Here is a 27,079-nt window from a genome sequence, read left to right on the forward strand (position 1 = left end):
ACGCAGAGGCCTGGGTCTCTGACGGTGGTGGAGCTTACAGATTACGGTGCTGATGATCTTCAGGCTGCTTCACGTGAGGGGAAAATAAACCCCATCCTCTGTCAAGTGTTGCTGTTGTTGTTGTTGTTTGCTTCATGCAGCCGAATTGGATGCTGCAGGAGGAGGACGCATGGGGGTTAAATCTGTCAGCGGAGAGAAGGGTGAGGGGCACTCTTCCGGCCCCCTCACTCAGCCTCGGCGGTGACGGGGGAGGGGTGGGGAGTCGCCTCTGGCTTGTTCGCCACCCAGTGGTGTCGCCCCATTCACAGGGGGGCCCGGGCGGCCACGCGACCCAGCAGCGCCCACTTGAAGACCGCAAGCAACAAGCTGACTCCATTCACAAACCCTGTCCTCCTTTGAAAACCAATCACCGTGCAAAGCGTGACGGGGTGGTGGCCAGCGGCGGCCCATCTGTCACGCCCTTTCAGCGGCCAGGCGCAGGCGGCCCTTGCCTTTGTACCCGGGACACGCACCGTAAGGAGATCACAGCGCCTCCTGAATTATTCAGGGCTGCCCGGGTGTCGGTTCTATTATACACGTGCAGATCGCTCCAGCCTTCCGACCTCCAGCCCTGCGGCCCCGTGTCCTTCCAGGCTTTTCCACTGGCTGCTTTGGGCCTGAGGCTGCAGACCCCCAGGCCCAGGTGCCCTAATTTGCCTTGGCCTGCTTCCTACCTGCCCCTGGGCACCAAGGCCGCCCTGCAGGCCCCGGTCTCTGCCCGGCGACTGTCCTCCCCGCCACCCCAGCAGCCCGGCCTCCTCCCTGTCTCTTCGGGCCTCTCCGCCGGCCGGTGACATCACTCTCCCGAGTGCCTGCCCGCTGGGGACATGGCAGCGGCGGGAGCCTGGCTTCTGCGGGCCTCCCTCGAGGCCTGGTGCTCGTGGGCCTTACGGTCTCCCCGCCAGCGCCCCGGTCCGGCCCCAGGCCGGCCTCTCCCCCTCCCCTGGGCTCCCAGGCGCCCAGCTCTCCCCGGAGCGGGCCCAGAGAGTCCCCCCAACTGGTAATGAGGCAGAGATGGTAATGCACAGTTAAGAGTAATGAAATGCAGTGATATTTCAGGCCTGACAGACCTATTTCTGGCAGCCTTAGAATTAAAGTGTGAGGCTTTGTACTGCAGCTGCTACTAGGAGCCTTCAGAGTTTTTCTAAAGATGTGAATAAAGCTTCCAGGGTTTCGGCTCAGATCACTGGGGCTATTTATCCTGCTGCTGCTTTCATTGTACCTTTTTATTTGAAATTTTAGAGCTTTTAGATGAAGGAAACACAGCAGCAAGTGCAAAGCATACAAAATATCCTGGTGGGGGGGAATGTCCTGGTTTTCCTCTGCGATTGTCCACGCGGCTCTGGGAGGAAGAGCTGCTGCAGGGCGGCCTGGCCCAGGGAGCCGTCCCTGGGTCCCCCCGTGCTTGCCGTCCTCCTGGGCTCCTGCCCCGCTGCGTCCCTGCCGCCGAGATTGATGGGGCCCGTCTGTGCCCCTCTCGCTTGGGGGGGGTGTGCTAGGAAGAAGCAGATCCGCCCGGGCCCGGCAGCCACAGCTCATTTTCTAGACTCAGCCAGAAAGGCCAGCCGGCTCATTCCCATCTCGCCCCCAACCCCATGCCACCGGGGCCACCAGGAGGCTTGCAGGCCTCAGCCAGGAGGGCCCGCAGGGCTTGGGCTCTGCTGTCCCATGCACCGGGGGTGCATCTCGGCTCTGTGCACCACCTGCAGCGCCCAGGGCGGGCCATCTACTCTCTTTGGACTTTTGTTTCCCCGCCTGTGAAATGGGGACAATGCTGCATCATCTACTGTCCTTGTGCTGGACGTGAGGTGCCCCCCACACATGGAGTGGCAAGGCCTGTTGGTACCGTCGAAGGAGTCTCAGGAGTCAGGATAGCTTGGCTTCCCTCCGGGCGTTGCGGCTCCTAGGCCAAGTCCCTTCTCTGGAAGCTCCACAGCAGTGGAAAGAGAAGGGGCTTTGGGGCCAGAGAGAGCTAGGTTCCCACCCAGCTCCTTCTTTTTCTGGTTTGTGAGCTTGAGCAGGTTGCTTCACCTCCTCCATCCCCGTTTCCTCGTCTGACAAACAGCGACGATGAGCACTCCCCTCAAAGAGCTGTGGTGAAGGTTCAAGGAGATCACGCTCCTGCACAATCCGCACGGGGCCCTGCAAACGGTAGTGTTGGTCAGTGATGGGCCCCCCGCCCCTCCTCTTCTCCTCCCTCTGCTTCTGTTCAAAGGAGGGACATTGCAGATCCAGCCACCAGCTCGCCGGAAATGGAGGAGGAAGGCAAGCATGTCAAGTGGCAGCAGGGGAGACCGTTGGCAAAATCCAGAATTTGGGAAATTCCCGAGGAGAGATGACCCAGAATCTTCCATGAGTAAATGACAGGAGGGAGAAAGAGGACCGAAAGGGCTGTGTAGACCCCATGGGGATCCAGATTCACACAAACCACCCGAGGGAAAAATAAGAGACCAGTAAGGAAATTGTGCTAATGGCTGGATATTTGATCACGTTTAAGTGATTGCTGTTGATTTTTCAGGTGTGACAATAGGTATTGTGGTTGGGGTTCAGAAGCCTTCCTCTCTTGGAACCCATACAGGAGAGATGACAGATTAAGCGATAGGGCAATCGAGGTTTGCTTTAAAATAATGCGGGGGTGGGGTGGGGGGAGGCATCCCTGGGTGGCTCAGCGGTTTGGCGCCTGCCTTTGGCCCAGAGCCTGATCCTGGAGTCCCGGGATTGAGTCCCGTGTCGGGCTCCCGGTCTGGAGCCTGCTTCTCCCTCTGCCTGTCTCTCTCTCTCTCTCTCTCTCTCTCTCCATATATATATAATAAAATAAAATAAAATAACGCAGGGAACCAAGCGGTGGGAGGGGGGCCTCGAGGAAGCGAAACTGGTCCCTTGGTAGAACGATTAAAGCTGGGTGGTGGTCCATGGGGGTTTGTTAAACTGTTTTCTCTCCTCTTGTATATGTTTGAATATTTTCATTAAAAAAAAAAAAGGCAATGATCCTTTGTAGATGGAAAGTGCTTTTCCCATCTGTTTCTTCCTCGGCCCCAGCCCCACCTGGACCGCCTGTTACCAGGGCCTCCCTGTCCTCCCAGACTTCGGTCTCTCCCTTCCAATCTCCTGGCCACTCTGCCACCACGTTATCGCCCTCAAACACAAATCAGATCGCGTTATCTGCTTGCTTAAAAACCTCCTGGTAGCTCCCTATTGCCAATCATCTATCAGAGTCTAAAATCCTTGTTGTTGTTCAGAGCCCTTCACGGCGTAAACTCAGCCCTCCTGCCCGGCTCCTGTGCTGGCCCGTGCTCACCCCTGCATGAGGCCGGGCTCTGGTCACACGGGTCAGGCCCTCCCTGGCCTCCCTGACTTCCTTGATGCGGCTCTCTATTCGGCAGCTCCTCTCCCTTGACCCTAACTTCGTTTATTGAAGACTAAAGTGTTTTTCAAAGCTCGGTTCAAATGTCATCCGTCTTCATGCTTTCTGGAAGTCTTTACGCCGCTCACCAGATATCTCTGCCTCCCTGCCTTCTGGCATATCTTCTGGTAGGATCTCACTTCCTGGCTTTCTGAGGTTGGATGGGGCCATGTGACCAGTTTTAGCCAATGAGGTGGAAGTGGAAGTCAGACATTTCACTTCTGGGCCAAGAATTCAATTGCTAATTCAAAACCCTTTGGATCTGTCTTTCCCTCTGGCTCAGCAATATCCAGATATCAGCTGCTCCATCAAGCTGGGTTCTGGCTTGAGCACAAGGCCACAGAATATAACCTCCCGTCCACCGTGAGGGCGACCTAGTGTGGGGCAAATAAATCTGAGGGGTTATTTGTTTCTTTGGCATAACCTGGTCTATCCTGACTAATAATGCTTCCTCTCTGACTTGGAGTCAACTGTGCAATTCTCTGTAGTTTTACATTATCGTCCCGTGTAGGTAACATGTTGGGATGATACAGCCCTTTGGGTAAGGAATTCTGTTTTATGGTCTTTGCATTTTTGTCCCCAGCACTCAGCATGGTGCCCTGCAGAGCGGAGGCCTGAACTGAATGTCCGTAGTTGTGGTTTGTCTAGGCAGATTATGTGCAGGGGTTAAGATGTCCCCACTCTTGTGCGGGGCCCCCACACTTATTAGTCATAGAACCGTGATGGTTTAGAGATGGAGCCGGAATCATTCTCAGTGGATGGTATGCCCAGCCCCAGGCAATGGATCAATACTGGCCTAAGGCTGTCATAATAATCCCCTTCCCTTGTGGTTACGATTAGTTTACACACGGGCACACAGGCTGGCTCCAGCTGGTGAGATGTACAGGGAAGTCTCGTTCCATCCCTGAAAAACAGAAAGAGATGAGAAATGCAACTAGTCTGTCCTAATTTGGATCTCCCTGAAATCAGAGCCTGAGAGAGGACTCGAATGCTAATAGTCTATGTGGGAGCGGACCCGGGGTTGCAGGGGAGACAGAGTGGAGAGGATGAAACAGGAGAGGAAGACAAGTCAGTAAAGGGTTTACTTCTGAACTTGTTCTACTGGGGCTCAATCCTGCTGAGGACCCAGTGAGGGACGTCAGGATTGTCCCTCCAAATGGCGGGTGGCAGGGCGTTTATCTAATGAGTTTCATTGGTTGCCTGTTACCCCTAATTATACTGAAACTGGAGGGTCACCAGTGACTTCTCAGTGACCAGAAGCCAATGCGTGCATTCCATCCAGTTCCTTCTTTGCTGTGTCCCCCCTACTTCCTGCTCCTGAGCCCTCTTCTGTCCTGGTTTCTAGGACAGGTCTCCCTCCGATACCTCTGCAGCTGCCTCTCTGGCCACGTCTTTTTGCTTTCCTTCCCAGGCTATGGTAATTTCTTAGAATGAGACAGTAATAAGGTTTGTTGTGTCATTTGACTCTTCCTTTCATGAATGATTTCTCTGTAGCATGTGATGCTGCTCGCTAGCATTTTACCCGCAGTAGAACTGCTTTCAAAACCTGAGTCAATCCTCTCAACCCTGCTGCTGCTTGATCAACTAAGCTTACGTGATATTCTAAGTCTCTTCAGCTATGTTATTCAACAGTCTTCACAGCATCTTCACCAGGAGTTGATTTGATCTCAAGAAACCACTTTCTTTGCTCATCCATAAGAAGCAACTACTCATTCGGGGAAGTTATGCCATGAGATTGCAATGATTCAGTCCCTCTTCTTATTCTAGTTCTCTTGCTATTTCCACCACATCTGTAGTGACTTCCTCCACCGAAGTCTTGAACCCTAACCCTTGAAGTCATCCTTGAGAGTTTGAATCGACTTCTTCCAAACTCCTGTTCGTGTTGATATTTTGACCTCTTTTCATGAATCATGAATGTTCTTAATGGAATCTAGAATGATTAATCCTCCCAGAAGGTTTTCAATTTACTTGGCCCAGGTCCATCAGAGGAATCACTATCTATGGGAGCTAGATAGCCTTTCAAAATGTATTTTTTAAATAATAAGACTTTAAGTAATTACTCCTTGATTTGCAGGATGGATTTGTGTTAGCAGGCATGGGAACAATGTTGTCCAACAGCCTTGTTGGCCATCTCCATCAGAGCTCTTGGGTGGCCAGGTGCACTGCCGATGAGCAGTAATATTTTGAAAGGAATCTGTTTTTTCCTGAGAAGTAGGTCTCAACAGTGGGCTTAAAATAGTCAATAAACCATGTTGTAAACAGATGTGCTGTCATCCAGGCTTTGTTTTTCCTTTTACAGAGCATGGGCAGAGTAGAGTTGGCGTAATTCATAAGGGCCCTAGGATTTTCAGAATGGTCAGTGAGCATTGGCTTCAACTTAGTCACCAGCTGCATTAGCCCCGACAGGACGGTCGGTCTGTCCTTTGAAGCTTTGAAGCTCCTCACTGACTTCTCACTAGCTATGAAAGTCCTAGATGGCATAATCTGAGAAAGGCTATTTGATGTATATTGAAAATCTGTTGTTTAGTGTAGCTGCCTTCATGATCTTAGCCAGATCTTCTGGAAAACTTGCTGCAGCTTCTACGTCATCACTTGCTGTTTTGCCTTGTACTTGTATGTTACGGAGACAGCCTCTTTCCTTAAAGCTCATGAACCAACCTCGGCTAGCTTCAAACTTTTCTTCTGCAGCTCCCTCACCTCCTTCAGCTTTCATGGAATTGAAGAGGTTTACAATCTAGAATTGCTCTAGATTATGCTTTGGATGAAGGGAATGTTGTGGCTGGTTTGATCGTCTAGCTGAACCACTAAACTTTCTCCATATCAGTGATGAGGCTGTTTCATTTTCCTACCATTCATATATTCACTGGAGCATCGCTTTTAATTTCCTTCAGGGACTTTTCCTTTGCGTTCACGACTCAGCTAAATGTTTGGTGCACGAGGCTAGCTTTCAGCCCGTCTTAGCTTTTGGCATGACTTCCTTACTAAGCTTAGTCATTTCTCCCCCTCTTCCTTTCTTTTTTAAGATTTTATTTTTATTTATTTATTTATTTATTTATTTATTTATTTATTTATTTGAAAGAGAAGGAGGGGTAGGGAGGAGCAGATCCTCACTGAGCAGGGAGCCCAGTGTGGCGCTCCATCCCAGGACCCTGGGATCATGACTGAGCTGAAGGCAACTGCTTAACTGACTGAACCACCCAGGCGCCCCTAAGCTTAGTCATTTCTAGTTTTTTATTTAAAATGCGAGATGTGCAGCTTTTCCTTTCACTTGAACACTTTAGAGGCCATTGCAGGGTTATTCACTGGTCTAATTTCAATACTGTTATGTCTCAGGGAATGGGGAGGCTGGAGGGAGAGGGAGAGAGACAGGGGAAGGGCCAATCAGTGGAGCAGTCAAAACACACACCCCTTTTATTCATTAAGCTTGCCATCTTACATGGGTGCAGCTTGTGGCACCCCCAAGCAATTACAATAGGACATCAAAGATCGCTGATCACAGATTAGCATGAGAAACCAACATGTGAGACCAGAGACATGAAGTGGAAAAATGACACCAACGGACTCACTCGATATGGGGTTGCCACAAACCTTCAATGTGTAAAAAAAGCAGTATCTGTGAAGTGCAGTCAAGCGCAGTGCTAGAAAATGAGGCCTGCCTGCCTCGCGTCTGTCCTCCTAGGCCATGCAAGTGCAAGGGCCATCAACTTACTAGTGTGAGGATGAGAACGAAGGCGGGGTGTGCATGAGATAAGGCCCGAAGAATGCAGCGGCCAGGGCCAGTGCAGCAAGGTGAGCATGCTTTAATCAAATCCGCAGGTGATGCGGACTTAGGCTTTTGCACACATTTGAGAGCAACTGGGTTGCAGAAGAGGCTTGTCATTGAAGACAAACTCCAGGGCGTCTGGGTGGCTCAGGCCATGATCCAGGGGTCCTGGGGTCGGGCCTCACGTGGGCTCCCTGCTGGCTCGCAGGCCAGAGAGCAGAGATGTGCGGGCCCGAGGGGGCGGGGGGGGGGGTGCATGTCTGCTGCCCAACCACAGGCGGGCCCCGGGACACGTAGTGTGCAGCTCCTAACACCTGCTGCAGCTCCTGCCACCTAGATATGATGTGAACTCCTCACTGTGACACTGGCCTCCCTTTCTCACCCAGTCCTGAAACCAGCGAGTTGCTCTCTTCCTGGTTTGCCTCTGCTGTCACCCCCTTAGAACAGATGGTCATTGCTCGAGGACCAGAATGATGACCTCTTTACCCCTTAGTAGGTATCAGTGATACCAGACAAATGATGGCCTATGAAAAGTTCAAGGCGCTCTAAGCACAAAGGAGTCTGCAGAAGAGGATCTAATTCAAAACCAGAGGCTCAGGGAAAGCTTTCAGGAACAAGTGACAACTAAGCTGGAACCTGAGGCCGGGCTAGGAATTGGCTAAACCTAGAGGTTTCAGACCAAGGGAAAAGCCAGTGTGAAAGCTCAAGAAGATCAGAGCAAATTTAAGACACTGAAGGGAGGTCGGTTTATTTCAAGCGTGAAGGAGCAAGAGAAGAGAGAGCGATTGGAGGTAGACAGTGGCCAAATCATGCAGAATCTGGCAAGCCTTCTGAGCAAGTACTGACTTTATCCTAAAGGAAATGGGAAACCTGAAGGACTTAAAGCAGGAGACTGTTGGGACGGAACTGGAATTTTAGTAAAATCACTTTGATTTAAATATGGAAAAAAAATAAACGGATCGCACAAGATTAGAGGAAGAGAGCAGTTGGGGGAGAGTGACAGTTGACCAGGCAAGAGGATGATGTACGAGACCAGGGCAGTGGCAGTGGAGATAGAGAGAACTGGATGAGTTGGAGAGATACACGGAGGTAGATCCAAGAGGACATGGAGGTGGGAAGTGAGAGCACGGGAAGAGCCTGTGATGGTGGCCGGGTTTCTGGCTCGGCAAATGGGTGGCACATCACTTAGCACGGGTTAGGTTATGTCAAAGCAACAAACATGCCCCCAATCTCAGTAGCTTAATAGGACGAAGGTTCACTTCTCATTCTTGCCATGTGTCCCTCACAGATTGGCAAGAGAGAATGAGTCATCCAGAATGAGTGTGACAGAGGCTGTGTCTCAGTGCATGCTTCCACGGTCACTTGAGGCAGCAAAAGGGGATGCGGCAAATCCCTTACAATGAACTGTGTTCTTCTTTTTGTTTTTTAAGATTTTATTTACTTATTAATGAGGGATACAGAGAGAGGCAGAGACACAGGCAGAGAGAGAGGCAGAGAGAGAAGCAAGCTCCGATGTGGGACTCGATCCCGGGTCTCCAGGATCACGCCCAGGCCAAAGGCAGGCACCAAACCGCTGAGCCACCCAGGTGTCCCCTCTCTGTGTTCTTTAGCCAAAACAAGTCCCATGGCCTCCCCTCATTTCAAGGGGGCAGGGGAATGCAGTCCTGGTGTGTGACTGGCAGTGGGGGAATTGCACCTGTTAGGTGAACAACACCAGTGACTCCCACGGATGGAGAGTGACGATGCCAGTCACTGAGAGGGGGAGATGGGTGGGACCAGGTCTGGGACCTTGCACCTCTCTAATACGTCCTGCACTCTGTGGCTAGGATCCTTGTTCTAGAACAAAAGTCTCATGTCCTTCCTCTGTTCAAATCTCTTTAGAAGCTCCCTGTCACCTACCTGGTGACTCTGTGAACCCACGGTGTGGCCGGGGGCTTAGCACTTGCCTACCGGGCCGGCTCCATCGGCGGGCATTCCTCTCCATCCCAGCCACCCCTCCAGCAGGACTCGGAGTGCCCTGAATGTGCCTCACTTTCTCAGCCTCCGTACCCTCATCTATGCTTTGTTTCTTGGCCTGGGATGCCCTCTTTCACCCTTTGCCTCCCTGTGTATCTGGAAAGCTGCTATTCCTCCTTTGAGAAAGCCTGTCTACATTTCTCCAGGCAGACGTCGGTGCACCTTCTTTTATTCCGCTGGTTAATGTTGTCCTCACTTCTGTTATAGTCCTAACTTCATTTTGATAATAGCATTTAGGTGTCTGTTTCCCTCTACATGTGGCTCCTAAATTTATTTGTTGTCTACTCAGTGGCCATTCCATACGCCTGCCACAGTACATGGCTTCCCCTTAGAGGATTTCACTTATTCCCAGCCCAGGGATTCAGGGAGGATGGACTCTTGTCCCCAGTCACCCCCTAGCTAATCAGTGTACTGGTCAGAGTGGCTGGCTCAGGGATGGGCACTTGACCCATTTCAAATGAAGGGGAGAACAGGAGTCTCAGAACCTGTAAAGCAGTTACTAGTATGAAGATGTGAGTCTGGGATTGTGGGCGCCACTTTACGACTGCAGTGGGAGAACCTGGAGCTGCTGGAAGGCCACTATATGAAACCGCACTGTGACAAAACCATCATGAAAGGCTGTGTGGCAAAGGGGGGAACCGAGTCCTTGGTGGCATTGTGTGAACTCTTGGATCAAGCCTTGCTCAGGGGCAGCTCTTCCTCAGGAGTTTAGAGTAATGTGAGCAAATAAATTCTCTTTACTCCTTGAGCCAGTTGAGTTAGATTTTTGTTTATTGTGACCTAAGAGACCTAACTAGTAGAGAAATTAGTACCATGAGTGTGGAGGGATTTCAAGAGGCAGGACTCCCTCCTCCCCCGCCCACCAAAATGGAATTAATTTAACCAAGGAGGCAAGATGAAAAGCAGTAAGAACCCCTGTATCTTGGGCTGAGACATTGGTGATCTGTTACAGCTAGTTATCCAGTATCGTATTATATCTTGGGATGCAGATCATACACCTACTGTGGCTGTGGCTGAGATTCTGGAAACTGGCAGGACTGGAAAATCCCAAAAATTTTGCCCCGAGGTATGTTACTATAAGCAGAAAAGGGGGGGAATACATGGCATGAGATAAAACTGGGATATGGATTAATTCTGCTCTCTAGCCCTTTCTTAAAGACCTCCTGTTTTTTTACTACCTCCAGGACACAGGGATCTATCAACCCCGCCACCCCCCCCAGAGATGTAGGCGGGATATAGCCTAAAGGCAAGGACCATATTTAAGGTTTCTCCCCAGTTGTTCTAAGATATAGTCTAAGACTAAATGTCAGGCTGAACGTCTGGAAGGCCTGTTGCATACCAGACTCTAGACCCAGACTAGTCTCGGCGAGATCTCTGGTTTTATATACTAGCTCATGGAAGACACCGCGGGCAAAACAGACTGGAAGCCTACCAAGGGACATATAGTGCCATAAGAAACTCTTAAGTCTAGAGACTTTCTGACTCTCAGGTCCCCAAACACAGGGAGTCAACCTTCTTCTATGAAGGCCATAGAAGTTTTATGTTTCATAAAACATAGTTCTGTGATTCATAAAACATGAAAGCCACAATTCTGACACTTCTTATGTACATAAGCATTTTATCAGAAGTATCCAATTTTGGGGTTCATTCCCCCCCAAATATGACTCCTTTTATCTGGTATTGGGCTCAGGAATAAGCATTTTTAACAAATGTCCTCAATGATTCACAGACAGGTGATGAGGGAATCCCACTTTGGGAGACAGTGCAGTTAGGGAAATATTAAATTCCTTAAGGACTCACAGCAGCACTTCTTCTGTCTTCACGGTCACTAGCACCATGTAGGCACAGCATGGGAGCGTCACAGAGCCTTGTCTACTAGATCTGAAAAGCACGGGTTTCCAGAGCCAGCATGGATTTGGGAAGTGTGTAGACTGTGGATCTGGCCTGGATTCCTGCTTCCTGATCCTTGTTTCTGCTTGATCCTGCTTTGCACCTACTGGGGTAGCCATAGCCCCACTGAGCTGGCAGTGAATATGCCTGGGATCCTCTGTCACTGCCTCTTAAGGAAGCAGAGAGTTCTGGACACATCCGTAGGGGTGAGGAATGTGTCACAGGTTGGAGAGAGTGTTTACTGGGCTTCTCATGTTTATTTTCTTCCTTCCACCACACCTCAGGACAGGGAGTGTTCTGAGAGCCTCGGTGAAGCAATTATACTTTTCTGGCACATTGGGTGACTCATGTGTCTCAACTCCACACATCATCAAAGGCCTTGGAATTGCCAAGGTCAGGATATTTAAAACCACATTCTTGGGAGGGTTCTGGACACTGCCAGTTCAGCTCAGGAAAAGAGAAGTGCCCGGAGGACAGCTGTCAGGGTTAGTGCCCACTGTTTACAGCAAGTCTAACAACACACAGCAGTTATAGGTATGGCCATATTGTTGTTTAGTTCTGGCTGGTGATTGCCAAGTGACCACGGATTTCTCTTTATTCAGTCTCCTAAATAGTTAATTCAGCACCTACTGTATGCCAAACATCAGGGAGGCTACAAAGATGTGTAGGCACAAACCTACCCCAAATGAGCTCACAGACTAGAAAGGAACATAGTGGTTCTGCAGAGAGACTCATGGACAATAATCACACCCACAAGTAGGGTATTATAAGCTCACTAAGGAAGGGCATACAAGTTAGAGTGGTGGAGATGATGGTAGGGTATAGGGAAATCTTCTGGGAGTAGGATCCTGGCCTGAATATATAAACTTAAGTGGAAGTTAACCAGGCCATCTTCAGTATCTTGCCAAGATGGAATAATGGATGGAATTTACCCTACCACCTGAAGCAATGAAAAAGTTGTACAAAATATGTAAAACAATTGTTTCAGACATGCCAGACAGCACAGGACAATGATCCTCAAGAGAGGGAAAACAACCAGGGTGAGCCCCATGATTGCTTCAACCTTCTTTCTTGAGAGAGTTCCCAGGCTGTGACACAAAGAGGGGGAAGCCAGGTAGACCCCAGCAATCTCTCAGAGTTGAGGAGATGGACCAGGGAGTCTAGGGAGGCCAAGGCAGCAACTAGAATTTTCAGGGTGGAATACCAGAGAAGAGTGAGACATGAAAAGGGGAAGAAGGAGAGGACAGAGAAAGAGAAACAGAGAAAGAGACACAGGGATCCGTGGGTGGCTCAGTGGTTGAGCATCTGCCTTTGGCCCAAGGCGTGGTCCTGGGATCCTGGGATTGAGTCTCGCATTGGGCTCCCTGCATGGAGCCTGCTTCTCCCTCTGCCTGTGTCTCTGCCTCTCTCTGTGTGTCTCTCATGAATAAATAAATAAAATCTTAAAAAAAAAAAAAAAAGAAGAGACAGAAACAGAGATATTCAGAAAACTGCAGAGGGTTCCCTTGAGTCCTTAGCTGAATACTGGTCAGAGCATGTGAGTGAGGAAACCACCTGAATCTGGGGAAGGAACCACGAAAAAGGAGCAGAGGAAATAATCTCTGGAATGCACACAAGGCAAAAAATAGTTTGTGTTTCTACTAATCAGAATGGCAAACCTCATACATCACAAGACATCAGAAAAAGTACTCAGAAGAGGATTACCTTGATAGTGGGGCAAAATTAGCTCTAGACTAATGAATATGCTGGTCACAACTAACAAAACTTAAAAGCAAGCCTTGAAAGTATCAAACTGTTTTCAAGTAACTTAACTGTGCCCCAAAACAAAGCTCAAGGGTATTTATAGGAATACAAAAATGTCCAGCATCAAACAAGGGAAAATTTGCAATGTTTGCCATTCAGTCTAAAATCACCAGGTATGCAAATAATCAGGAAAACATGACCTATAACAAAGAAAAGAAATCAATCAATGGAAGTAGACGCAGAAATGACATAGATGTTAGAATAAGGACATTAGTAGACAAAATCATATAATGTTCAAGAATGAGAGATTAATTATGTTAAGTATAAGCATGGCAGGTATAAAAAAGATCCAATCAAACTTTTAGAGATGAAAAAATAAATTTATTAAAAAAAACAAAACTTTTAGAGATGAAAAATATAATATGAAGGGCAAAAATACCTTGGATGGAATTAGACACTGAGGAAAAAAATAGTAGTAAACGTGAAGACATAGTTATAGAGACTATCCATAAAGGAGAAAGGGGGAAAAAGAAAAAAATAGAATATCAGGGATCTCTGAGAAAACTTGTGGGGCCTAACATATGTGTAATTGGAGTCTCAGGAAAATGAGGGCAAAAAAATATATTTAAAAAAATAATGGCCAGGGACCCTGGCTGGCTCAGTTGGAAGAGTGTGTGACTCTTGATCTCAAGGTCATGAGTTTGAGCCCCACATTGGGTGTAGAGATTACTTAAATAAAATTTTTAAATGACCAAATATATTCTACATTTGATGAAAACTGTAAACCCATGGATCCAAGAAAGTCAATGAACCCCTAGCAAAAGAAACCAAACTATACAAAGGTGCATCATAATCAGATGGCTTAAAAGCAGTGCTGAATAGAATATCTTACAAGCAGCCAGAGGGGGGGAAAAAGACACCATGTATAAAGGAACAAAGATAAAAATGACAGCAGACTTCTTTTAAAAATAATGAAAGTCAGGGCAGCCCAGGTGGCTCAGCGGTTTAGTGTGGCCTTCCACCCGGGGCCTGATCCTGGAGACCTGGGATCGAGTCCCACATCGGGCTCCCTGCATGGAGCCTGCTTCTCCCTCTGCCTCTCTCTCTCTGTGTCTCTCATGAATAAATAAATAAAAATTTAAAAAAAATAATGAAAGTCAGGAGTCAATGGAGCAACATCTTTAAAGTACTGAAAGAAAAAAATGTCACCCTAGAATTCTATACCCAACCAAAATATCTTTCAGAAATTAAAGTGAAATGAAAACATTTTCAAGCAAAATGTGAAAGAATTCATAACCAGCAGACGTGCACTACATTTAATGTTGACAAAATCCTGCAAGTAGAAGGAAAATTATACTAGATTGAAGTCTGGGTCTGAACCAGGCAATTAAGAAATGAGGTGCTCCATAATAAATGAAGGAGGAGTAAGATAACTAGAATATCACAATTTTGAAACCTCTAATGTATAGTGGATCTTGGTAATCATGAACAACGGCTGACAATATGGCAAAAAGGGAGACAACCAGATGTCACACACATCGAGAGAGACACACTTCAACACCTGTATGAAATAACCTTGACAAAAATGCAGAAACAAAAAGTGGTCATAATAGTCAAACTTGATTCTGGCCTCTAGATCTACCTAGCAATTTACAGGATAGATAAGGGACAGAAAAACATTTAAGTGACACTGCTTGGTCTTAGTAAAAAAAAAAAAAAAAAATCCAGATTTGGGAAATTCTGTAGGATAAACCACCAGATTTTTTTCATTAAAAACAAACAAATGTGGATGCCTGGGTGGCTCAGTGGTTGAGCCTCTGCCTTTGGTTCAGGGCATAATCCTGGAGTCCTGGGATCAAGTCCCACATCAGGCTTCCTGATTCTCTTGCTGCCTGTGTCTCTACCTCTCTCTCTGTGTCTCTAATGAATAAAGGAATAAAATCTTTTATTTTTTATTTTTTAAAAATCTTTTAAAAAAAGAAAAAGAAATAAAAAAAAAAAACCCAAATGAACAAGCAAACAAACAAGCAAACTTGTAAGGAGAGAGAAAGAATGAGAAAGACTGACATTTCTGTGGAGGGGGAGTCACAGACTTCAGGAGAGTTAAGAGAGAAAGAAGAATCTTCTTTAAGATTCTCTAATTCTAACTAAAAACAGAAAACTTGGCAAGGCATTCAGGAGAATATGAACACTGACAGGTATATGAAGCAATTATTGGAGAGAAAATACAGTTACCCAGGCCAAGAGAGGAGGAAATTCACTCCAGAGGGTGGGGACAGCAGGCGCAAAGGCATGCCCTCTTAGTGAGAGAGGAGTTGTCTGGAAGTTTCCTGCTACCAGGAATGTCCTCCCTTACCTCCGGGCGAGGGCTGGCTCTGGTGCTCTGGCTTCTGAGGCAGCAGAAGGCAGAATAATGACACGGAGACTATTCCTGTCGACCTCTCTGGCCTCCCTGGGTATCAGGCTGCCGTGGGAGGAAGAAGCCCAGGGTTGTCAAGGCCACTGTCACCAGCAAGGGACCAGGAGCCAGCAGCGTGGGTGAGACAGAGGCTTCGAGCCTCCACCCTAACCTCATCATCACCTCCCAGCTGTGTCTGGGGGTGGAAGACCAAGAGGGGGAGACCTAGCGAGAAGAGGGAAGAGAGCAGGGGAGGTGGGCATAGAGCTTGGTGTGCGCCCAGGGCTTGAGTGCCCCTGGGCTTCCGGCTCTGATCAGGCCGGGCGCTACCCTCCTCCCTCCACCCCATCTGCAGTTGAGGCCGAGGCAGAGCTTCCAGAGCTTCCAGAGAGAACGGAGGGATAAAGGGGATGCTCTGGCCGCAGAGATGAAGGAGTGCTCAGGTCACCAAGCAAGTTGTCGTGATGAAACGACTGCAGGACAAGCGGGGGGACCTGACCTTGGCTTATCCACCATCACTCGGGGCTGGACCAGGAACGTCTTGGTGCCTCTGGCCTGTGCTCGCTCCACTGTTGCACCAAGTGCTCAGTGGGAAACAAGAACTTTTTTTTGTTGTTGTTGTTTTTTAAGATTTTATTTCTTCATGAGAGACATAGAAAGAGAGAGACCCAGGCAGAGGGAGAAGCAGGCTCCATGCAGGGAGCCGGCCGTGGGACTCGATCCCGGGTCTCCAGGACCAGGCCCTGGGCCAAAGGCCGCGCTAAACCGCTGAGCCACCCGGGTGCCCTTTTTTTTTTTTTTTTTTTTTTTTTTTTAAGATTTTGTTTATTCATGAGAGAATGAGAGACACAGAGAGAGAGGCAGAGACACAGGCGGAGGGAGAAGCAGGCTCCCTGCAGGGAGCCCGACGCGGGACTCGATCCCGGGACCCCGGGGTCACGCCCTGAGGGGCAGGCAGATGCCCAACGCCTGAGGCCCCCAGGCGCCCCGAAACAAGAACCTTCTGAGCTACCATGACTGAGGGTTTACCTATTCATTTCAGCTCCTCGGCCTCCCTTTGAGGAAGGTAGGCTTGTTAAACCCAACTAGGAGACAGGTGACAGCCCGAGAGGGCACCGAGCGGCTAGCTCCCGGCCCCGAGGCCCCTGCCCCGCACGCCTGCCCCGCGCCCCGCTCCCCCACCCCGGCCCAGCAGGACAGCGCCCCCCCAGGCCGAGCTCGGAGCGCGGGCCGCGGGGAGCGTCCGGAAGCCCAGGCCTCCCTGCGCCCACAGGTGCTCGGCCCCTCGCCCCCCCCCCCCGGGCGGGAGGGGCTGGGGCGGCCGCGCTCCTACCGCGGAGCCCCGAGGCCCGGGGGGCGGGCGGCGAGGGCAGCGCCCCCCGACAATTTAGCCTGAAATAGCAAAGAACTTCTTTCCCGGCTTTTTTTTTTTTTTTCCAGGCTTTTGGATGAAGTTCTATTTTACAAATGACTCATTATTATATTTATAGCTTCTCTCCAAATGATTCAAATTGTGGTTTGTCGCCTCCCTGTCTCTCGACTCCCCCCGGCTCGCGGGGGCCGCGCTGTTTACTGCGCCCCAGGTGCGGCGGGAGCGGCTCCGCCGTAATTAGGCCTCAGCCCCGCCGGCGCCCCACGTCCGCGGCCTTTGTTCCGGCACGTCCTGGGCCGTCTCCGCGCTGGCGCGGCCTGGGCTCCGCGGGGCGCCCGTGCGCGTGGGGCGCCCAGGGTGGCCGGCAGGGTCGCGGGCAGCCTGTGGGGGCAAAGGCGCGAGGCCCGGCGGCGGGGCCCCCGAGGCCCTGGGGGAGGCCGGGGCGTGGGCCTGCTCCCCTCACGCACACCTGCTCCTCAGACCCCGGGGCTGCGCCGGGCCCGCCCCCCCCCCCCTGCCCCTCAGACACCTCCGGCTGCGCCGGGCCGCCCCCCACCTGCCCCTCAGACACCTCGGGCTGCGCCGGGCCGCCCCCCCCCCACCTGCCCCTCAGACACCTCGGGCTGCGCCGGGCCCGCCCCCCCCCCCACCTGCCCCTCAGACACCTCGGGCTGCGCCGGGCCGCCCCCCCCCCACCTGCCCCTCAGACACCTCGGGCTGCGCCGGGCCCGCCCCCCCCCCACCTGCCCCTCAGACACCTCGGGCTGCGCCGGGCCCGCCCCCCCCCCCCACCTGCCCCTCAGACACCTCGGGCTGCGCCGGGCCGCCCCCCCCCACCTGCCCCTCAGACACCTCGGGCTGCGCCGGGCCCGCCCCCCCCCCACCTGCCCCTCAGACACCTCGGGCTGCGCCGGGCCCGCCCCCCCCCCCCCCACCTGCCCCTCAGACACCTCGGGCTGCGCCGGGCCGCCCCCCCCCACCTGCCCCTCAGACACCTCGGGCTGCGCCGGGCCGCCCCCCCCCCCACCTGCTCCTCAGACACCTCGGGCTGCGCCGGGCCGCCCCCCCCCACCTGCCCCTCAGACACCTCGGGCTGCGCCGGGCCGCCCCCCCCCACCTGCCCCTCAGACACCTCGGGCTGCGCCGGGCCCGCCCCCCCCCCCCTGCCCCTCAGACACCTCGGGCTGCGCCGGGCCGCCCCCCCACCTGCCCCTCAGACCCCCCGGGTTGTGTTAGTGTCAGGCTTTCTTGCGAGGAGCCAGTCTGTGGCCCCTGAGGAGCGGGGAGGGTTCCCGGGTTCCCTCCGCTTCCAGAGAGCTGCCCCCCCTGCTGCCCCGGGGCGCGGGCGCGCGTGGTCAGGTGCCTTAGAGGGGAGCAGCGGGCTCTGGGGGAGGGGAGGGCAGTGGAGACGAGGCCCTATCTGCAGCCTCCTTTACCCGCTGGGTGCCCCTGGGTGGGCGTCCCCTGGCTGCTCGGCCTGGGCGCTAAGACAAGGGGAGGCCCGGAGAGAACCTTCTGGAGCTCCTAGTGGCGCCGCGACGGCCAGGTGCCTCTGCGGGGCGGTGCAAGGACCGGGCGTTGGAGGGCGCCCCTGGCCCGGCCCCCTGACCCCCTGCGCTGGCCGAGGTCGGGGCCCTGGGCTCTGGTCGCCCCCCCGCCCCCCCGTGCTTCCATGCTCGGTGGGTGGGAGGGAGGGGCGCGGGGAGGCCCGTGGGAGCGGGTGTGGACGAGCATGACGTAATCCTTGGTGAACTCAGTGTGAGGCCGTCACCAGATGACTTCCATCTGGGCTGAGCCGGTCCCTGCAGAGGGGGTGAGGCAGCCAGGCGTGGGCCGGCGTCCCGGGCCCCCCTGCGCAACGTTCTGTGGAGGAGGGGAGGGTGCTGAGTCTCCCCGCAAAGGGAAGGGGAGGCCGAGAGGAGCAGCAAGGGGGGCGCGGCGGGGGTGGACTTGCCTGGGCCTGGGGACCTGGAGACCTGGGGGAGAGAGACACTTCCATTAGAAAGAAGCGCTGGGGGGTCCCGGCGGGCTCAGTCGGTGGAGCTTGCGACTCTTGATCTCGGGGTCGTGGGTTCGAGCCCCATGTGGGGTGTAGAGATTACTCAAAAAAGTAAGGTCTCTTATGGGGTCTGTGGTCTGTAGCCGGCTCCTTGCCCGGCCCCCTTCCGTTAGTCTTCCGACAGCCACGCCAAGGTATTAGGGTGCTCTGAATATTCTTAGACGGTGCCGTTTTTGAAGGGGTGCTCACGGGCCACGCCTTTCCCCCCGGCTTCTCTCATGCTCCCCACCCAGCTGGGCTCCTCCTTGGAACCCCCTTCATGCTTTACCCAGGCGTGGGCAACGCTGGAGGCTGGCTCTGAATTAAAGCTGATCACGGAGCAAATAAATTTCTCAACCAAGGGGGGGTTTGGTGGTGGAGAGGCCTATGAGGGATTTGCTTCACTGCACGTAGGATGAGGACGATGATTTGGGGACGTTGACTGGAGCTCGAAGTATTACTTTAGGTTTATTTGTGTACCTCCTAACTTTTAGGTAGCAACTTCCTTCTTATGTTGGAGATGTTTTTAGTCTGACGAAGTGAAATGAGAGAGGATGAGACCAGCCTGCACACCCTTCTGGAAGTGTGCTCGCATCCCCTATCTCACTCAAGGCCTCTCACTCAATGCTCTTCTCCATTTTCTTTATAAAGATCCTGGGATAGATTCAAGAACTCGCTCAAGAGGGCACAGCTAGTGAACGACCGAACTGGGTCTGGAACCAAGGGCTCCGGTTCCAATGGTGACCCCCTTGTGGTTCTTCTGTTTTCCCCAATTTGAGGAGGGAGCGCATGCGTACAGCAAGACAGGCAGCGGCAGCAGGGGTGAGCGCCGAGTCTGGGAGCGGGTCAGCGCCCCCCCTTAGCTCTGGAGCTCTGCGACAGGTGTCCCCAGAGCAGCTGTGACCCAAGGCAGCAGAGGAAAAGCCTCCCAGTTGTTCATTTAGCTGCAGATCTCTTATGGGGTCAGAGTGAATGTTGCTGACCCTACTTCTTTATTGTGGTAAAATGTACATAACCGAGAGTTTCCCGCCGTGTGTAAGCTCTGCGTGTGGCATTAAGGACATGCACACTTGGGACACCTGGGTGGCTGAGCGGTTGAGCGTCTGCCTTTGGCTCAGGACCTGATCCCAGGGTTCTAGGATCGAGTCCCACGTCGGGATCCCTGCATGGAGCCTGCTTCTCCCTCTGCCTGTGTCTCTGCCTCTCTCTCTCTGTTTCTCTCATGAATTAAAAAAAAAAAAAAAGAAAGAAAGAAAGAAAAGAAAAAAGGACGTGCACACTGTTGCACAGCCATCATCACTCCCCGTCTTCAAAGACTTTTTCATCTTCCCAAACTGCAACTCCACACCCACTAAAGCCATAACTCCCATCCTCCACCCTCCTCCCCCAACCCCTGGCAACCGTTATTCTCCTTTCTATCTCTGGGAGCTTGACCACTCGAGGTGCATCATGTAAGTGGGAATCATGCGGTATTTGCCCTTTGCTCTCCACCTTACGCTGTCTTATTGGTCAAGGGACGGTCCCTTTCAGCTACGACAGAGGTGCAGGTTAGCAGCGCTCCATGCCCACAGAAGAGTAGGGGAACAAAAACCAGAGAACACCACAGGGAGAGACAGAACCAGAGTGCTTCGGGGTGGATTTCTTGACTGTCAGGGGTACCAGATGTAAGGGGGCGGTGGTGGCGGGTGGATGGGAAGAAAGTGTCACATGGAAAACAGAGTGCTGCGCTTTACCGTCCCAGGGGAGGGGTAGCTCCCTTCTGGAGGAGGTGCCTGCCTCTTTTTTGAGGCTGACGCTCTGATGGGCCCTGATGGGGAAGCCACTCCAGTGAGAGGAGGGTGGCCCTCTGGCCAGGTTGAAGGCAAGACAAATGGTTCTGCAGGAGACACCCACGGGGACTTGGAGGTGGATAGAAGGGTCTGGAGGAGAAGAGAGAGGCTGGAGGAGACGGCGTAGTTGGGACTTAGGACAGAGTGAGGAATATTTCGGGGCAGGGGAAAGGTTGATGAAGTTGCAGAACAGGAAGGTCTCCTCGTGGATTCCAATGTGCTTACTGTGGTCCCCCTCCAATACCCCAAACTTTGAGTGTCTGCTTCTGCGACCATAAGCCTTCTGGGGGTCCAGGGGCAGCTGGGGGAGTCAGGAAGGGAGCAAGGGGGCGGTGCCTGAGGGAGGGAGGGACAGTGGCTGCAGGAGGTGAGATGCAGATGAAGGAAGGAAAGCAGGGAATCCGAGCCAGAGGTCCCCAGAGGAAGCACAAGCCCTCTGTGAATCCCGGGCACAGAGACGGTGGTAGCGGCCGGAGTAGGACTGCGAGGTTGAGGGGACACAATGATGGGGTCCCTACTATTAGTGGGGTGGGGCCCAAGTCATTTTCTTGAATATTAGGTGGCAGGCAGTCCAGGTAGACAGCCCGAAGGAAGGCATGGTTGTGGATCTCATCTTCTTGGGGGACCTGGTGGCAAGATCTAGCCGGGGCCCAGCCGGGTAATTTGGGAATTACCCCAGGTAATTCTCTGGGGTCCCCTCAGCTCAACTCACTGCCTCCGGGGTTTCTGTACTCATGGGGAAGGGTACCACTTTTTGAGAGATGGTGATGGAACTAGAACCGAAGCCAAGCCCAGAACACGTCTTGAGCTTTCAAAACACCATTTTCTTTCAAAACCGTCTGACAGCAGAGATCAGGGGCTAGCATCGGCTCCGGCTCCAATGGAGATGGAGGCTTCTCAGGCCTCCCAGCCAGAGAAGCCCAGCGGGAGGGCCGGTTGCTCCCACCCACAGGCCCCAGAGAAGCCAGGCATGGAAAGGGAGCCTCATGCTGCCGGGAAGCCCGGAGTTCGCCTGCTGGGTCCTGGGCCGAGTGTGGGCTGGGGTGGAGCCCTGCCTGGAACTAGTGATGCGCCCCGAGAGCCCGGGACCAGCCCGCGCGGTGGCGGTGGGGCCGACCGAGGACACTTCCCTCTGGTCCTCTCCAGTCTTGGCCCAGGGAGCTGAGGCTCAGGGCTGGTCTGGCTGGACCTCATTTCTGTCCCTGCCCAGTAACCCTTCATCAGTGGGTCCCGGGGAAACGGGCCTGGCTTGCCTCCCATTTGAGGAACGTTTGCCAAATGTGTTACAAGCCACTAAAAGCTTGTAAACTAGGGTGCAGGCTGCCACGGGGCCTGGGCTGGCCAGAGGATACGCTCTTTAGAAGTTCCAGAAGCTCCCTGCCCATTGGGAGGGAGGAATGTCCCTACAGAGTCCCAGGCGGGTCTGTGCTGGGGCCTGGCCAGCTTTCCCTCTGGCGGGCCCCTCTGCTCTGGGGGAGCTGTGTGTTCCCTTCTCTGGCAGCTTGGGAAAGACTAGGGGCCCTTTCAGGGAAAGGAGTAAGAGGAAACGGGCCTGAAAAAGCTGCAGTGAAAGCCTAATTCTGAGCTTCAGCTGCGGACCGAGGCCTGGGAGTACAAATGCATTTTCTACCCAGGAGAGCGGGGAGTGTTCGGAAAGGTTGTTTGGGGGAACTAGAGCCCCAGAGCTTCGGTGCTGGAGGATCTCAGACATCAGCTAGTATAGCCCCCCCCCAGAAGCCCCCCCATTTTACTGGAAGGCTAATCTGAAACAGAATGGAATTTGGCAGGGGCTGGGATGCCTTTTCTCTTCTGAGGCCCTGTTTCCTGAAAGAGTGTCCAGAGGAGCTGATTCCCCCCTTCCCCGTGGCACTCCTCAGGGCCTTTTTAAGAAAACCCAGAGGTCTGATCTGGCTTCTCTGAAAGTAACAGGGTTTGTGGCTTCCAGGGGGTTTTCGGTTTGGAGCCATAATTTCTGTTTGTTCATCTGACATGTTCGTGCACTGCAGGCTTGTTGCCAGGTTTCCCCTCGCACGTTATCAGGCCGTGCTTGTGCGTGGCCGAGGGGAAGCCAGGAACAGCACAACTCAGGAAGGGACCGTACTAGGGCAGGGGCTGCTGGGGTCTGGGGGCGTCGGGAGGTCGAGGTCCTCAGGCCTGTGGTTGGGGATGAACCGGGAGCCTCCTGGCCCAGAGTCCCCAGTGGGCATCTGCACGGGCGGAGGGCTCAGGCCCCTGCAGGAGCCGAGAGGCTGCCTCAGGAAGAAGCCACCTGGGCTGGCCAGGGAGGCTCCGAGAATGCGCAGGCCCCGGGCTCTGGAAGCTTCGGGAAGGGCCTATCGAGAGGGCGGCAGCCGGCCCCGAGCAGAAAAAGGGCGAAGGGAGACAGAGAAAGCAAGTGGCACTGAGTGAGGTGGGGCCTGAACTAAATTCTAAATTTTGGGAGCGGCCCGGGGGGCTGCCAACTTTGATCTCATTTTCTTGGACGGGCCTTTGGTTCCTTCTCATCCCCACCACCCAGTCACCAGAGAGTCAGCGCCTCCTGACAGCAGCGGCTCTTGGCGACTCGGGAGGCACACGCAGCTGGACGTGGGGGCACCCTGAGCTGGGTGAGGGCAGGGGAAGGGCCACACTGATGCTGGGGGAGGAGAGGAAGGCCTTGGGGGGGGGGCTGGGGTGTGTCCTGTCCCCACAGGGTCTCCCTCGGCCAGCAACCCCCCCAGGCCCAAGGCGCTCACTGAATAACTGAACTCCTGCAGCCTCTTCTCTTGAATCCTCAAGTTACCTTATATTTTTCTTCTTCGGGATTGGAAGACTAACAAGGATGTTTGCCTCCCTTGTGCTTTCTCCTTCAGGAAGGACCTTCTTGCTGCTGCTGTGACCGAGGCACTGAGGCACTGTTCTGGAAGCTGCCTCGGCATAAAGACCCTCCATCTGGGGAGGAAGGGAGACGGGAGGAGGGCCAGGGTGCTCTCTCGGGCCTGGCTCTGGGATGCCCAGCCCAGGTGGCCGTGGCCTGGGTGGCAGCGAGAGGAGGCAGCCTCAGCTGCGCTGTGGTTTTCCTCCGCGTGACAGCACGACCACGACACTCATGCCCCAGCTCAGCCGATGACCGACGAGGAAAATAAAATGGAATTTATTATTTTTTTTATTTATTTATGATAGTCATACAGAGAGAGGGAGAGAGAGAGAGGCAGAGACATAAGCAGAGGGAGAAGCAGGCTCCATGCACCGGGAGCCCGACGTGGGATTCCATCCCGGGTCCCCCGGGCCAAAGGCAGGCGCCAAACCTCTGCGCCACCCAGGGATCCCTAAAATGGAATTTAAACCACATCTCGGACAGGGTTTCAGAGCCGTCTTCCTGGTTATGGAAACGGGGGCTGCACTGAGGGGGACCTCGGCTCTTTCCCCCAGAAGGCCCCCCCTTCTCCCGGGCTTGGTTTTGGAGGTGAGCTTACTCCCGGCCCACCGTAAGCACCTCCTGGGGGCTTGTGTGGCCTTCGGGAGCCGGGATGGCTGCCGTGCCCTCCCCCACGAGGCGGCCTGGATGTTTCCTCTCCTTCAGAAGCTGTAGGGGTTACCCCGCGTGGGCGTGGGCCCGGGCCCCTTGTATCTCAAGGATCTGTGCCTGAGTCTTGTGGTTCCTTTCCTTGGCCCTGAAGAGGCCACGTGGGGTCCCCCAAGCTAGGTCCCCGGGGCTACCCTGGCGGCTCTCAGACACGGCTGATTCCCATCCTGCTTCCCCAACAAATTATGTCTCAAATCGCCCTCCGCCCCCGGCCCCCTGCTCCCGCTCGGGTGTTCCGGGGACGGGGACGCAAGGCCCGCCGTGGGCTCCCGCTCCCGGTTGGGGGGAGGCCTCAGGTTCTCCCTGCACACTTTGGAGGGGGGGAGGTGGAGGGGGGCGCGGGGGAGGGGCCGCGGGCGCCGGGACCGAGGCGGTCGGGAGCCCCGCGGCCGGGCCCCTGGGGAGGGGCTGGAGCGACGCGGGGAGGGGGCCGGGGAGGAGGCGGCGTTCCCGCAAATCACATGATTTTCCCGCTTATATAAATCACAGCTTGTTTTTCTCCCGGCCGCAGACTTAAAGGTGCAGCGTCTTCTCTCTGTCCCGGGGCGGGCCGAGCTGCGCCGGGGTGCTTCGCCCTCGAGGGGGCGGGCTCGCGGCTTAGGGGCCCCTCCCCGCAGCGACCCCGGGATGTGTCGCGGTGGCGGGAAACCGGGAAGGGCCCGGCCGTCCGATCAGCCCCGAGCCGGCGGGCCGACCCCCCCCCCCCCGCTCCTCCCGGGGCAGCGGCCCCCTCGCGGCCCCGAGGCTCCTGCCTCCCCGTGGTCAGCCCGGCGGCTCGAGGTCAAGGTGTGGGAGACAGCAGGTGTGCACAGGTGTGCAGCGCCCACGGCCTCCCGCCCGGCGGGAGACGCCGCGACCTGCTGGCCTCGCCTTCAGGGGCTTACACGGCGGGGCGACGGGTGGGGACCCGGGGAGGGCGAGGGGCCTGGTCCGTCTCCCGGCGGGTTCCGGGCGGCACCCCCTTACTGCCCGGCGGCCGGCGCGGGTGACGAGTCCTGCGGGCTGGGGGTGGGACAGGGCGGCGGGGAGCAGACGGGCGGCGGGCACGGGGGCGCCGGGCTGTCGTGCCGCCAAGCGACGACCTGGGCACCGGGGCAGGGCGGGGAGCGGCCCGAGGGGTCAGCCGCGGGCACGGGGGGTGGGGAGCGGGCGGGCGGGGACCGCGCGGGGGGCGGGCGGGAGGGGCGGGGCTGGGCCGGGCCCGGGGGGGGGCACGGGGCGGCCCCCGCGGAGCCGCAGCACCCACCGAGCCAGCGGGAGGCCTCCGCGGGCCGCGGCCGAGGCTCGGAGAAAAAGTAGAAACGGAAAGTGAGGGGAGGAGGCCCTTAGAAGGGGCGGATAAAGCCGTGGCTGTGTATTCGGGGGAGAGAAGTGGCCAAAAGGGCTGGCCCTCGGGCCGGGGGCAGGGCGAGGGGGACGGGGTGCCGGGGGGGGGTGGGCGAGGCCCCTCTTCGGGGCCGGTTCGGGAGCAGGTGGGCCTGCGGGCAGGTCCGTGACCGCGGACGCCGCCGCCTGCGCCGGGTTCTCCCGGAGGGAAGCGCGGGGAGCGCGGGGCCGCGGTGCTTGGCCCGGCAGGTGCGTCCCCTCCTTCCCTCCTCGCCGCCTCCCTCATTTCCTTAGGTGGCAGGCACCTGAGCAGAGTCATTTGCTCTTCAAAAATGACGACTGGGCTGTCGTTGCTGTTGTTTTTCTTCTTCTTACCCCCCTTCAGCCCCCCCCCCACCACCACCACCACGTTCTTCTCCTTGTTCTGCCGCTGCTGCTGCTTCTCCTTTTCCTCCTAAAAGAAACCTGCAGGTCTTGCTTGCATGACTAATTATTTGAACCGGATATACCCTCCATTAATAGAGGAAGGAAATAATAAATTTGTTTTCTAAGGGCCTCTTAGCTGAAGATGGCTATTACCTCACTTGATCTTTCCAGCAGCCTGGAAGGTTCCGGAGGGCAGGTATTTATGAGGCCCTTCCCCACCCCTATAGCTGATAAAAATAGAAGAATGGTTGTAAAAAGTTTTGTTATGTGGGAGAACCACCTGGCCACCAGTACCGTCTAGGTCAAATATTTCCAAACTTTTCTTTTTAGCTTCTTATTTTTGGAAATAGATTTTACCTGGCAGTCAAATAAAATAGACACAAAACACAGAGTCCTGGTTTCAGTGGACTGGGGAGGTTCTGAGGCTCCATTGCCTGGCTTGGCTCCCACTCCTGGCCCCCAGGGCAGCTTGGGAAGTGGCACTTTGCTTCTGGGACAACCCAGAAGCACTCAGAGAATTCTTTCTCTACGCTCAGCTTTTTTCTCTTCCTTTTCAGCCACAGACTTCCTGACTTCAGAGGCTAGGCTGGAGCCCAAGAAGGCTCTGTGGACCCCGGGCGGAGCTCATCTCTGGTGGTGATGCCAGCAGGGCGGCTGTGCCCGGGCGTCAGCGGCCGTGCTTGTGGACCAGCTGAGTGGGACCAGCGCCACTCCAAGGCCGGGACAGTGTCTCCAAGGCTCAGGAACTACCTTGGCTGGGGTGTGCTGGCCTGCTCAGCCAATGTGCTTCCTTTTTGAATGTGTTTCTTGAAAAACAAGCTTTTTGATGTTGAAAAAAAAAAACTATGATTTTTAGAATGTTGATTTGAGATAAAGCAAAGAAGGTGACATGCTCTGCAGATAGTTACAGAAAGCTGTGAAAGAACCACAAATAATTTTCTCTAACTGCAGCATTAATTGTCCTGTACAAGGAAGCCACCATTAGGATTCATTTGAGTGTTGTCAAATTCCCCAAAAGATAAGCATTAAAAAGGATTAAAATAATTTCATATGACTTTTGCTGTGAAAATAAAATCTCGGGGGGGATCCCTGGGTGGCTCAGCGGTTTGGCGCCTGCCTTCGGCCCACAGCGTGGTCCTGGGATCGGTCCCGAGTTGGGCTCCCTGCATGGAGCCTGCTTCTCTCTCTGTCTCTCTCTTTCTGTATCTCTCATGAATAAATAGAGAAAATCTTAAAAAAAAAAAAAAAAAAAAAAAAGAAAAGAAAATCTC

The 27,079-nt window shown here is 54.1% G+C and overlaps 3 long non-coding RNA genes across 5 annotated transcripts; 2 read left to right on the plus strand and 1 right to left on the minus strand.

Annotated features, from left to right (window-relative positions):
* Positions 1–1,255: 1,255 nt before the first annotated feature.
* On the minus strand, positions 1,256–15,928 carry LOC144323293 (uncharacterized). The gene is made up of 3 exons (XR_013388697.1): positions 15,211–15,928; positions 3,338–4,346; positions 1,256–2,181 (listed from the first exon to the last, which is right to left on the minus strand). It is a non-coding gene; the product is annotated as an uncharacterized LOC144323293 (long non-coding RNA).
* A 6,630-nt stretch (positions 15,929–22,558) lies between these two features.
* LOC144323292 (uncharacterized) lies at positions 22,559–23,630 on the plus strand. Of its 2 annotated transcripts, XR_013388696.1 has the most exons (3): positions 22,559–22,901; positions 23,010–23,097; positions 23,344–23,630. It is a non-coding gene; the product is annotated as an uncharacterized LOC144323292 (long non-coding RNA). The 2 variants fall into 2 exon arrangements; XR_013388695.1 differs by lacking the exon at positions 22,559–22,901 and having other exon boundaries at positions 22,913–23,097.
* Positions 23,631–24,524: 894 nt separating this feature from the next.
* Positions 24,525–26,852, plus strand: LOC144323294 (uncharacterized). 2 transcript variants are annotated; one of them, XR_013388699.1, is made up of 2 exons: positions 24,525–24,868; positions 26,366–26,852. It is a non-coding gene; the product is annotated as an uncharacterized LOC144323294 (long non-coding RNA). The 2 variants fall into 2 exon arrangements; XR_013388698.1 differs by lacking the exon at positions 24,525–24,868 and adding an exon at positions 25,638–26,004.
* The last annotated feature ends 227 nt before the right edge of the window (positions 26,853–27,079 follow it).

Source organism: Canis aureus, chromosome 11 (assembly GCF_053574225.1).
Source record: "Canis aureus isolate CA01 chromosome 11, VMU_Caureus_v.1.0, whole genome shotgun sequence".
Taxonomy (NCBI): domain Eukaryota; kingdom Metazoa; phylum Chordata; class Mammalia; order Carnivora; family Canidae; genus Canis; species Canis aureus.